Raw genomic sequence first — 12,780 nt, 5'->3', positions numbered from 1 at the left:
TTGGAATGTAAACCCTCTGCTTTCTCCCTTTTTAGTTTAGTCCCTGCGGCTGTTTCCAATTTTCCACTTTCTCTCCAGCTGCTTTTGGGGAGGGGTGCTTTTCCCATATTCCCCCTGCCCTAGTCTCCATCCTCTCTCGGCCCACAAAGCACCTCCCTTCCCGCTCCCCAAGTTCATCTCTCTGCGCCGCGCACCCACTGAATTCCATGGTTCAGGTTGTGCAAATTGTTGTTAGTCCTCCAATCAGTTTTCTAGGTGTATAGGATGGTTTAGTGTTGGTCTGGCTGTATTTCATGGTTGCAAGACAAAAAACTTCCATGCTGTTCCGTCATCTTAGCTCCTCCCAAAATAATTTTTTAAACTACAGACTTGATTAAACTACTTGATTCTTCTGAATTTTATAAAACACAGTGTATGGAATTTACTGTGTTACCAGCAGATGTCAGTGCAAGCTAATTAACATTTTTAGCAGCTTAAGTACCTGCCAGTACACTGAGCGAAGAGTCTTAAAATAGCAAAGTTAAAAACTCTCAATGTTTTTGATTAAGAATATCTTCTTCAGTGAAGCTATAGAATAATGTCAGTTCTTCAGAAGTTACTAAGCTAAAAAGGCCCTGGCCTAGGTAAATCACATTATGTAAGTTATAACACGTTGGTATTATCATCTTAATTTATATGACAATAGCATTTCTCAATGATCCATTAAAAAACATGATCTTAATTAAGTACAAAATGCTAATCTGTTGTAAAGTGTAGGAACAACAGTATTTTTATAATTCCCATATCATAGACAGTAGAGCCAATGAAACTCATTTGTCTCTGTGTGGCATATTTAAAACCCCTGAAGAGACACATTAATTCCTAATGAACCCTAAAATATCTATAGAATGTGATACCATTTATTTTCTGGAATATAGAGTTTTGCTTTTAGCAAAAGCTGCTAATCTAATGGCAGTAATGCAGCACCTATTATGTGGGGAACACTCACTTACATTAGCCCATGAAATTTTGGTAACCCTGCAGTGTAGACACCTGTATCACACACATGTGAGTGTCCAGTAACTGATATTCAGAGAGGTTAGGTAATTTTCCTAATAAATAAACGTTGCACAGCAAGTCAAAATGACAGACTGCAGTTGATTCTAAGACTAGATTCTTCTCTTAATGCAGTACTCTTACCTCTAAAAATACTGTTTCATGAGCTTGAATTGAAGAGGTTCATGAAATAAATAGCCTTTCGTTGTTGCTTTCCATGACACTTGGATTTAAAGCTATATTTTTCACAAAAGATTCCTACAACAATGATACGGGACACAATTAGAATTAGGCTAAAATAAAGATAAAATAAAGAAATATGTGTAAAATTGCCTTTAAAATGCATCAGTTTCTTATGAAGTTAAATATGCACTTACCATATAACCTGGCAGTCCCATGCCTGAGTACTTACCCAAGATATATGAAAATATATATCCACACAAAGGCCTGTAGACAAATGTCTATTGAAACGTTATTCATAAGCATCAAAAGCAGAAAATGATTGGGACACCTGGGTGGCTCGTTCGGTTGACCGTCTGGCTTTGGCTCAGGTCATGATCTCACAGTTTGTGAGTTTGGGCCCCCCGTCGGGCTCTGGGCCGACAGCTCAGAGCCTGGAGCCTGTTTCAGATTCTGTGTCTCCCTCTTTCTCTGCTCCTCCCCCACTCATGCTCTGTCTCTCTCTCTCAAAATAAATAAACATTAAAAGCAGAAAACGATTCAAATTTCCAACAACTAGTTGTTGGTTTATCCATACATTAGAATGCTGTTCAGCAATAGAAAGGAACAGACTACTTGACACATGCAGCAACAAGGCTGAATCTCAAATCAGTTAAATCAAGTGAAAGAAGACAGACAAAAGGCTACACACTATATGATTCCATGTATATGACATTCTAGAAAAGGCAAAACTATAGAAACAGGAAATATACTAGTGTTTTCCAGGGCCTAGGAGTGGGAGGAGAGAATTTACTGAACAAAGACCATGAGAGAAATTTGGGGGCTGATATAAACATTCTAGATCTTGTTTGTGGTAATGGTGGTGATGTGACTAAATATATTTATCAAAACTCTTAAAACCATACCCTTAAAATTGGTGAATTTTATTTTATATAAATTTTGCCTCAATAAACTAGACTTGTTTTTTAAAAAAAGTAACCTTTGACAAAATTCAACATCCATTTATGATAAAACTTCTCAATAAAGTGGGTATAGAGGGAATGTACCTCAGCATAATAAAGACCATAGATGACAAGTCTCCACTATCATCATACTCAATGGTGAAAGGTTTAAAGCTTTTCCTTTAAGATCAAGGAACAAGAAAAGGATGCCCACTCTCCCTACTTTTATTCAATATAGTGTTGGAAGTCCTAACCACAGCAACTAGCCAAAAAGAAGCAATAAGACCCATACAAAACATTAATAATGTCATTAGCAGTAAAACTCATGAAAAATTGCATTAATAAGAGATAGAAGAGAAGTTAACAACTCAAGCCCTTGCCTTGGGATATTTTGCCTCATCTGGGAATGCAGAACAGAAACCAGGGCTCTAGTATCAAATGGGCAACCCACGTGCATGTGACCTTGAATGAAGCATGACTTCTCTCCAAATCTCAGTTAACAGAAATTGCCTTAAATATTTAAATTCTTCGACCTTCTTGAACTTTGAAAACAAGGACCACATTTACCATACGGAAAAATCTCCTCCTTGCTGGTCATTAAAGGAAAGCCCAGGTCTAATATGTAATTCCTTTCATAGCAAAGCAGAGTTAATAAAATTAGCTTTATTACTCACCATTCCTTTGGAGAGGGAAATTATATAATTTGGCCAGCAGGTGTCATGCGCTCATCTGGGGAAAACTGACAATTCTTCATAACAAAATGCTTTTCAAATTAATTTTTGCCTCGTATTTTCATCTGTGGTGATTATGAATATTGTTTCTCTGTAAAAATGCTTAGAGGAAGGAAAGTGTCCTGAATATTCATCTTTTTCTCAATTTTTTTTCTCAGCTCTAATCAAATGTAGTAATTAAATCTATATGCCAAGATGGAAACCTTTTTTACTCCATTATGTTTAATGCTCCAAGACTTTTAGAATACCGAGTAATGGCTCATGAACATTATTCATCCTGTATTGGAAAATTCAGTTTTTTATTGGCATTTTCTTTACTTTCAATGTCACCTTCTGCATGAAGTCTTCCCCTGGCAACTCATATACTATAAACCTTTATATATCCTAATAAAGCAACTCTTTATGGATAGGTCTATCTCTATTCTTTTTTGACCATTCCCCAAACTACAAATTCCTAGGAGGTACCTGTGCTACATCCCCAAGTATGTAGCATAGTACCTTGTGCTGAATGATGTTTGTCAATGGTGAACAAAGAAGTGAAAAAATACTTGAACCATTTTTACCATCTCCAGAACAGTGGTTTTTTGATGACCAGATGAAAAGAGAAAGGACCAATAGATGGTCAGATCAACAGAAAAGTTCAGAGAGAGACATGGCTCTTTTCCTTGGAGGAACATTTGGGACAATTGTGGCTTATCAAACAAAATAAAAGCAGTGCCATATAGAAACCAAAAATTTGGGATAATGGAGTTGGTACATGGCAATGTAATGGACTAACAGGAAGTCTTAACCGTTTTGTGCCCAGTGCCTTTTTAACATCTGGGGAAGCCTATGGATCCCTTCTCAGAATCATGATTTTAAAAAACAAAGTAAAATATGTATGATTATAAAGAAAACTAATAACATTTAAATACAGTTTTCAAAATATGTTTAAATGATTTATTAATGAGATCCAGGAGTAGATTTGATAACTAAAATAATTTCATAAAAGTGATGAGCATAAATGATATTTTGAGAAATATGTGACAACTGTAATACAATATGAAAATATGTTTTTGACAGTCACAGTTACTGCTAATCTTTTGTAGTTTTTGCCTACCTTCATAATTGATGAAAATGCTAAATTTCAGGCTAGTGGAATTCAAGTTGTACTTTTGTCTCCTTTCTAAATACATAGACCCTTTAAATTCTCTTCATGAACCACTTGAGAGAGTCTTTGGACCCAAGGTCAAGAACCCTGGGCCAAAGGAAGTTAAAATGGTAGAGATTTTGGAGTATGAAGTCTGTAGGAGTAAAAGGATTTTCCTTCTACCAGTAGTCTTCTCTCTTACTTTTCATGCATGAAGTTCGTTCACAGTATTTACTTCCTCACTTTTCATTTAATCTTTGCCCCATTACAGTAGGGTTGTACCCATGTCACTCCATGAAATCATCCTTTCCTAAGTCATGCCTGATGTCCAGACACAACACAGTCCATTAGGTGTGTCTTTCCCCTTACCTTATTTGATTCCTCTTCAGCTTTTGTACTGTTGACTACTCTCTTTTAAAACTTCTTTCCCTTTTGGCTTACTACTTTCTTCTTCTCATACTTTCTTGGGTTTATTTTCAACCTCCTATCCTGTGGCTGCATGCTGGGAGTTCCACCAACCTTCTGCCCCTCTTCTCGCTCTGCACACTTACTCTGGATGGTCTCATCAATCTAGTCTACACCTGCAGGCCAAGCCTCTTTCCTGAACGTAAGACCCTATATCCAACTATCTATGACACAACTCTAAATGTACCAGGGTCCCTCAAACACTATATCATCCAAAATCAAATTCATCCTCATCTCCTGCCTGCTTCTTCCCTATGTTCCCTACTTGGGCAAATCAGCACCATTATGCAAAGATTCAAAAATCTGGAAACTCTTTTTGATTTCCCTTACCCCCAGACATAAAAATAATTGCCAAAATTTCCAGATTACCTATCTTAAGATCTCTCAGGCTTGTCCATTTTTTCCCATGTCTACTATAACTGCCTTAGACATTTTAATAGCTACCAATCATTGCTTATGATGTGCCAAGTACCATGCCAAGTGTTTTACATACTCTCTTTTATTTAATTCTCAAATCACCCCATGGGGTAAAAATTACTCTACCTAAAATAACAAATGGGGAAATTAGAAGCAAAGAGAGGGGAAGAACTAGCCCAAGGCCATAGGGCTTTTATTTATTTATTTTTTTTTAATTTTTTTTAACGTTTATTTATTTTTGGGACAGAGAGAGACAGAGCATGAACAGGGGAGGGGCAGAGAGAGAGGGAGACACAGAATCGGAAACAGGCTCCAAGCTCTGAGCCATCAGCCCAGAGCCCGACATGGGGCTCCAACTCACGAAGGATGAGATCGTGACCTGAGCCGAAGTCGGACGCTCAACCGACTGAGCCACCCAGGCGCCCCCATAGAGCTTTTAAATAGCAGAGTCAGGATCAGAGCACGGGTCTGTTGGACTCCAAAGCCATATGTCTCCTTATTGCCCTCAGAGCGTCCGGGGTGGATGGCCTTCCTAAAATCTATTCATTATGGTACCACTGAAGTTCTTCCTTTCACAGGCAAATCTGATCGCCTTACTCTGCTGCCTATAATTTGTAGTGTTCTCGAGACACCTCACCATAGTGCTGAAACTCCTCCATTGTGCTTCGTGAATTCATCCTTGCTTACCTCTCCAATGCTTCTCTTGCCACCACCCAGCTTGCACTCCACATTCAGGTGCTTTTCATTCCATCAGCACACTTCCCTCTTCTACTGCACAATGCGGGTCTTCTCAGGCTGCCTTAACAAAGTACCACACGCTGGGTGGCTTAGACAACAGAAATTATTTTCTCACAGTTCTGGAGGCTAGATGTCTGAGATTTAAGGTGTCAGCAGAGTGGTTTCTTCTGCGTGTATCTCTCCTGGGCTTGCAGATGGCCGCCGCCTCTGGGTGTCCTCACATGGTCTCTTGGTGTGCATGCATCCCTGCTGTCTCTCTGTGTGTTCAAACTTCTTTCTTATAAGGACACAGTCTGATTGGATTAGGGCCACCCCATAGGCTTCATTTTAACTTAATCACATCTCGAAAGGCCTTCTCTCCAAGTAGAATTACATTCTGAGGTACTGGGGATTAGGACTTCAACACATGAATTGGGGAGGGGACACACTTCAGCCCATAGTACACACTCTCCCCGCTAACTCCAACTCACCTCTCTTGACTCATTGGTTAACGCCACACTCTCTGGGAAGTCTTCCTTTGCTGCCCCAGGTCTGAGTTAAGGGCCTCTGCCATTAATACTGTTATAGTTCCTAGACTTCTCCATTATAGAACTTATCATTCTGTATTGTGATTACTTTTTTACTTCTTTGAAACCTCCATTGGACCAAGCTCCTTGAGGGCAGAAACCATGTGCCACTGTTCATTTTTCTAGCCGCTGCCCAAACCAAGTACAAGGATCACACAATTGGTGTGAAATCACAATTGGTGTTTAATCAGCCAATTATTCAGCTAACAATTTATTAGCTAATATTTTCCAAAAGTTTATTCTGCTCGGGGACTTTCCAATAAATTAAGGATACAGTAGTGAACAAGACTAGATAAAGCCTCTCCTCTGATGGAGTTGACATTTTAGCAGGCAGACAATAAGTACATAAAAACAAACAAACAAATGGGTAAAAAAAATAATTTTAGTACTGATAAAACAGAGTAATTGATGGAGAGCAGCTTTAGAGGACTTCTTTAGATGGGGGTTCAAGGAAAGCTGGAGGAGACATTTGAGATGCTACTTGAATGATGAAATGTATCAATGCATGATCTGTGGGAAGAGAAGAATTTCAAGCACAGGGAACATCAGAGGCACAGACCCTGAAGTGGAAATGAGCCTGGCAAGTCTGAGAGACAGGAAGAATGCCAGAGTGAATGTAGGGCAGTGACTGGCGGTGACAGTAGAAGGAATGTCAGAAGTTTGAACTGTGTTCTAAGAGCAAAGGAAGCCATTGAAATATTTAAGCTAGGGCTGGAGATGTTATAATTTATGTCCTTAATAAGATCACTCTGGGGTGCAGATTTTAGAAGGGCACTGGTGGCTCTGAGAGAACAGTGAAGACATTTTTGGCAATGATCTAGACCAATGGTTCTCAGTTGGGAGTGCTTTTGCACCCCTGACCCCCCAGAGGACATTTAGCAATGCGTGGAGAGATTTTTGGTTGTCACAACTGTGGAGCGGGCATGTAGTGGGTAGAGAGCAGCCTACAATCTATTAAACAGCCTGCAGTGCACAGGACAGCCCCTCATGACAAAAAATTGTCTGGCCAAAGTATTGGTAATGCCAAAGTTGAGAAACCATGATCTAGAGAGTAATGATGATGTTTTGGCTGGGTGTTATTAATGGTGGTTGTGAGAAGTAGTTAGCCTTAAGATACGTTTGGAGATTGCCAGTAAGCTGAACCAGGACTTGTCGACAGATTGGATGTGGGCTCTTAGGTTTGGGGCCTGAACAATAGGGTGGATATTGGTAATATGTACTATGATGAGGAACACTGGGGATGACTCATTAAAGCATAGGTGATATTAAAGCTATGAGGCTGGGTAAAATCATTCAGGAAGAAGGACCTGAAAGAGCCATGGATCACACCAGTATTGCAAGTCCCGTGAGAAGAGACATAGCCAACACATAAGACAAGAGTGAGGTCCTTGGGAAGGCCAGAGAGGATGTATGCCAAGCTCAGGGGAGGGGGGCCACAGGAGCAGGGACATTTCTTCCACTGAAAAAGTTGGGAAGCAAAGTCCATGAACAGGGATGTGGACAAGTGAGTGGATTTTATAGTGGGAAAGAGAGAAACTCCTTTCTGATTGCCCTGTTGTCTTTATGAACTAAAGTCTGGATATGAGTACCAGTTGAGTGTGTGTGTGTGTGTGTGTGTGTGTGTGTGTGTGTGTGCGCGCGTGTGTGTGTGAAAGAGAGAGAGAGAGAGAGAGAGAGAGAGAGAGAGAGAGAGAAAGAGAGAGGGAGGAAGGGAGAGAGGGAGAGAGATGGAAAGATACTAGAGATTTGAGAAGGGAGGATGTTATGAAATAGCTGACTTGGAGAGGGGAGAAATGATGAAGTTACCATGGAAATGAGATAGAATGGTCTAATAGTGTTTTGAACAATTTGAGATTTGCAGTCACAAATTTAAAGTGAGTATAGTCAGTACAATTTCTGGATTCATAATTAGTAACTTCTATTGAATGAATAAAATGTCATAGTAACAATATTAACATCTACCATTTCTTGATCATGTACAGTATAGCATGCATCCTCTTTTACAGAATACTCTTTATATATATTAATACTCTCAAACAATCCTATGCAATCGGCATTATTATCTTTAATCAACTGATAAAGAAGCTAGGCCTCAGAGAGATTAAGTAATTTCTTCAAAGCCACACAGTAAAAGGACAGTGTTCAAAGCTGGGTCAGCTGACTCCAAAGCACATATTCTTAACTAGTGTATTATATCCTACTCAGGCTATGGTTAATGAAAAACACTGCCCTGACCAGGGCTTTGTAATTTCCCTACTCTTTTCAGAAGGCCAAAAATGCTAGCAATTCCAAGAGGAGTTGTGGGAGTAAATGGAGGTAATGCTGGGGGAAAAAAATCACCTGAGGTTCATTAAAAATGCATATAATTGATTGGTACAATTTGCTCCTGTGTGATTTTTCTCTTTCAAGATTCTCCTTGAGGCTTACTTAAACCCATTTTATCTGTTTATCCAAATGGGCTAGGGAGGGCATGTGGAGAGGGATTAAGACACTGGGAAGGGAACAGGGTAGAGTGTGTGATTTGCCCTCAGCCTCCAACCCCCCAGTGGGACAATCATGAGTTCTGAAAAGGGAGGAAAATTACCTCTAACAAGGAAACATTCTACTTCTCCTCCTACCACCGCCTTCCACTCTGGTTGCAATGGAGATGCAAGGGTCCAGAAAGAGCTTCTTGAAGACCTCGACAGATGATCTGAAGAGAATACAGATTTGCCTTTGTAATTTGACTCCCAACCGTGCATTCGGCTCACTGCTATTCTTGGCAGCAGTGTGGTTCACCACATGACTGCAGTTACAGATTAAATGTGAATATGACAGGTCCCTCTAGTCAGAACCACCACACAAAATGCTCCATTGAGTGCCCCTCATTGAGAATAGTTGACAGCCATACTCTTGACTCCCCTTCTTCCATCATTTAAGAAAAAATTTTAGGGGCACCTGGGTGGCTCAGTCGGTTAAGTGTCCAGCTTCGGCTCAGGTCATGATCTCACGGTTTGTGAGTTTGAGCCCCATGTCGGGCTCTGTGCTGACAGCTTAGAGCCTGGAGCCTGCTTCGGACTCTGTCTCTCTCTCTCTCTCTCTCTCTCTCTCTCTCTCCCTCTCCTCTCTCTCTCTCTGCCCCTCCCCTGCTTGCACTCTGTCTCTCTCAAAAATAAAAAAATTTAAAAAAAATTTAGGGCTTGTCAATTTTCTAGGCCTTGCTTTTCTTTTCTTTCTTTCTTTTCTTTCTTTCTTTTTTTTTTTGTGAAGATACTGGGTAGAAGGGAACGAGTACTGGACAATTGCTAGATCTGATGAATTTGCAGATAGCAGTGCTGATATAAATGTATATCACGTGGAAAGTTGGGTTTGTTCTGTATCTCTCTGTTTCAGTAATATTTACCTAACACTTGCCATTAACCACTCTAATCCTGCTCCAGTATTAAAAGCTATTTAAAAAAAAATAACTTTTAGCTTTTCTGATACGTTTAAGAACATATGAAAGATCAGTAATGCTCAGCAGTTTAGAACCACTTATTTAATTTCTTTTTTTCTCTGACTCTCATTTTGAGTAATTTTTTACCACATATTCTTTAGCTTCTCAGTCATTATAAAATATATTGACTAGGATGAGCCCTCTACTTAACACTGGGTGAGTTAGCATCTCTCTTTTATGTGCAGTAGCTCCTATGTATTTGGTTCTTCTTCTCTAGGAAAGAGTTTAAGCAATCATTTAGCTTCCCATAAACATTTATTAAGCACCTTCTGCCTGCCATTGTGTTAGATGCTCGACATACAAAAGAGGATTAGAAATGGTTACTATTCTTAAGGAATGGAAAAGAGGCAATATATTGAGTGTTATGGAGAATACAGAGTATAAGACCTCTATCTGAGGGGTAGAGTGGAACAAAAAGAAAATAACACACAAACTGCAGAATGTTCTAACCTTTCTATTCTAAGGTGATTCCACTGATGATTTCTTACTCTGACCCCTCACGACCAACAGGGTTTTGCAGAGAGGCTATCGGCTGGTATCTTCTACCACCAGGAAACCCAGGTTCAAGAGTCAGATAGACCTAGGTTCAAATACATATCCACCACTCAGTAGGATGTGAACGTGGCAAGTTTGTTAACTTCAGTGAGCCCTAAATTTCTGTATTCTCAAAATAAAGCTTATCTCAAGGGAGGCAATATTGCAGCTGGTCTGCCTGGACCCAGCCAGGTGACTCTGGGCAAGTGATTGCATCTCTCCTCAGCTTCCTAAATTTATGATATGGAGACAATAATTTCATCTGTTTCATAGGTTCTGGGTGGATTAAGTGATTAAAGAGCATGCAATAGTGCCTGGCATATTGTAACTGATCAATAAATGTCAGCTATTACTATTATGGTTGTCGTTGTTGTTATTATGATCTCCCTCATAGAGCAATTGAAAATCAAATGAAATAATGTATGCAAAGTAGCCAGCACAGTTCCTAACACCCAGTAAGCATGTACTAAATGAAGCAAATAAAACCAAATGAATGAAATGCCATGTTCTCACCTTTCTCTCATCAAACCTCTGACCATGACCTCAACAGAGAAAACTTTTAAAATGTTAAAACAGGGGTGCCTGGGTGGCTCAGTCGGTTAAGCATGGAACTCTTGATTTTGGCTCATGGTTCCTGAGATGGAGCCCCACATCAGGGTCTGTGCTGGGCACAGGGCATGAAGCCTGCTTAAAATTCTCTCTCTCCCTCTTCCTCTGTCCCTCCCCTGCTCATGCCTATAGGCACATGTACATACTTTCTCTGTCTCTAAAATACATACATACATACATACATACATACAATGTTAAGTCAGACATATCACAGTTCTTGTAACAGTTCCCAGAGGTCTTCTGGCTTACTCAAAACATAAAATCGTTTAGGTGTCCTATAAGTCCCTAAGGGTCTGGTCCTTCCTCCCTCCCTGACCTTATCTCCTACCACTCTATGCTACACTTACCTGCCTCAGCCACACTAGACCTGGGCTGTTCTTTGAACACATCAAACCAACTGCTAGCTCCTATCTTGGCTGTTCTTCTCCCAGGAAGGCTCTTCCCTTGGATATCAGCATAGCTGGCATCCTCTACCTGCTCACACATTTCCTACCAGTGAGGCCATCCCAGTCCTGCTGTCCCTTTATTCTGCTTCACGTTTCTGCTTAGGACTCTGTTATCTGATATACCTTATATTTTACATGTCTCTTTATCTAGTTCTGTCTTCTTTCACTAGTAGGTAACTTTAGAAACTTTTAATTTGCTAGACATCTCTGTTTAAATCCTTATCGATGATCATTTACAAAAACTGACTACAATCTAGGACTTGAAGCAAAGGTTGACAAATTTCAATTTTTTTCAAAACATGTTTACTGCAGGGGCACCTGGGTGGCTCAGTTGGTTAAGTGTCCAGCTTCAGCTCAGGTCATGATCCCACAGTCTGTGGGCTTGAGCCCCATGTCAGGCTCTGTGCTGACAGCTCAAGAGCCTGGAACCTGCTTCGGATTCCGTGTCTCCCTCTTTCTCTGCCCCTCCCCAACTCTGCTCTGTCTCTGTCTCTCTCAAAAATAAATAAACATTAAAAAATTTTTAAAAAAACATGTTTACTGCATACAACTTAATTAAATGAAAAGTCAACAATAAAAGACAAGGAAAAAAATTGTTATATACTTGGAAAGTAGAAATTAAGGTGTGTATTACAAGTATTTATAACTAAAAATAATAAAAATATTGCATATCAAAATATAAGGGGACAGCAAAAGTAGTTTTAGAGAAAAATATTTAGCTTTAAATGCTCATATTAAGAATGAATAAATAAGCTGTGCATACAACCTAAAAGTTAGAAGAAGAAAAACAAACATTAAAAAAAAAGTTTTTTTAAAAATGTTTATTTATTTATTTATTTTTTAACGTTTTTAAATTTATTTTTGAGACAGAGAGAGACAGAGCATGAATGGGGGAAGGGCAGAGAGAGAGGGAGACACAGAATCGGAAACAGGCTCCAGGCTCTGAGCCATGAGCCCAGAGCCTGACGCTGGGCTCGAACTCACGGACTGCAAGATCGTGACCTGAGCTGAAGTCAGACGCTTAACCGACTGAGCCACCCAGGCGCCCCAATGTTTATTTTTGAGGGAGAGAGAGCACAAGCGGTTAGGGCAAGTACTTTTTTTTTGTAGGTTAAAACATTTTTTTTTTTTAATATGAAATTTATTGTCAAATTGGTTTCCATACAACACCCAGTGCTCATCCCAACAGGTGAAGTACTTTTAAAAGAGACTTCTTTCAATTCCTCTATTCCATCACTGAATAAAATTTGTTGTATATTTTCATTATTTAAAATAAAATAAAATCACTAGAATAGTCTATGATCAAGTTTCTTTTGCTAGATTAAAGTAGGAATTTCATAAAATATTTATTGATCCTACCATATGTTAGGCACTAGGCAAAGTGCTCTGCAAACATGAACTTGTTGTACCCACCTAGAAGGTTACTCCTGCTTAGAGAAGTAAAGAAACTGGCCCATGGTCACTGTTTCCAAAATATCTGACTTTAAAGATCTGCCTCCTTCTGCCAGACTTGG

This window comes from Prionailurus bengalensis, chromosome C1 (assembly GCF_016509475.1).
Source record: "Prionailurus bengalensis isolate Pbe53 chromosome C1, Fcat_Pben_1.1_paternal_pri, whole genome shotgun sequence".
Lineage (NCBI taxonomy): Eukaryota > Metazoa > Chordata > Mammalia > Carnivora > Felidae > Prionailurus > Prionailurus bengalensis.
This window is presented reverse-complemented; position numbering follows the sequence as displayed.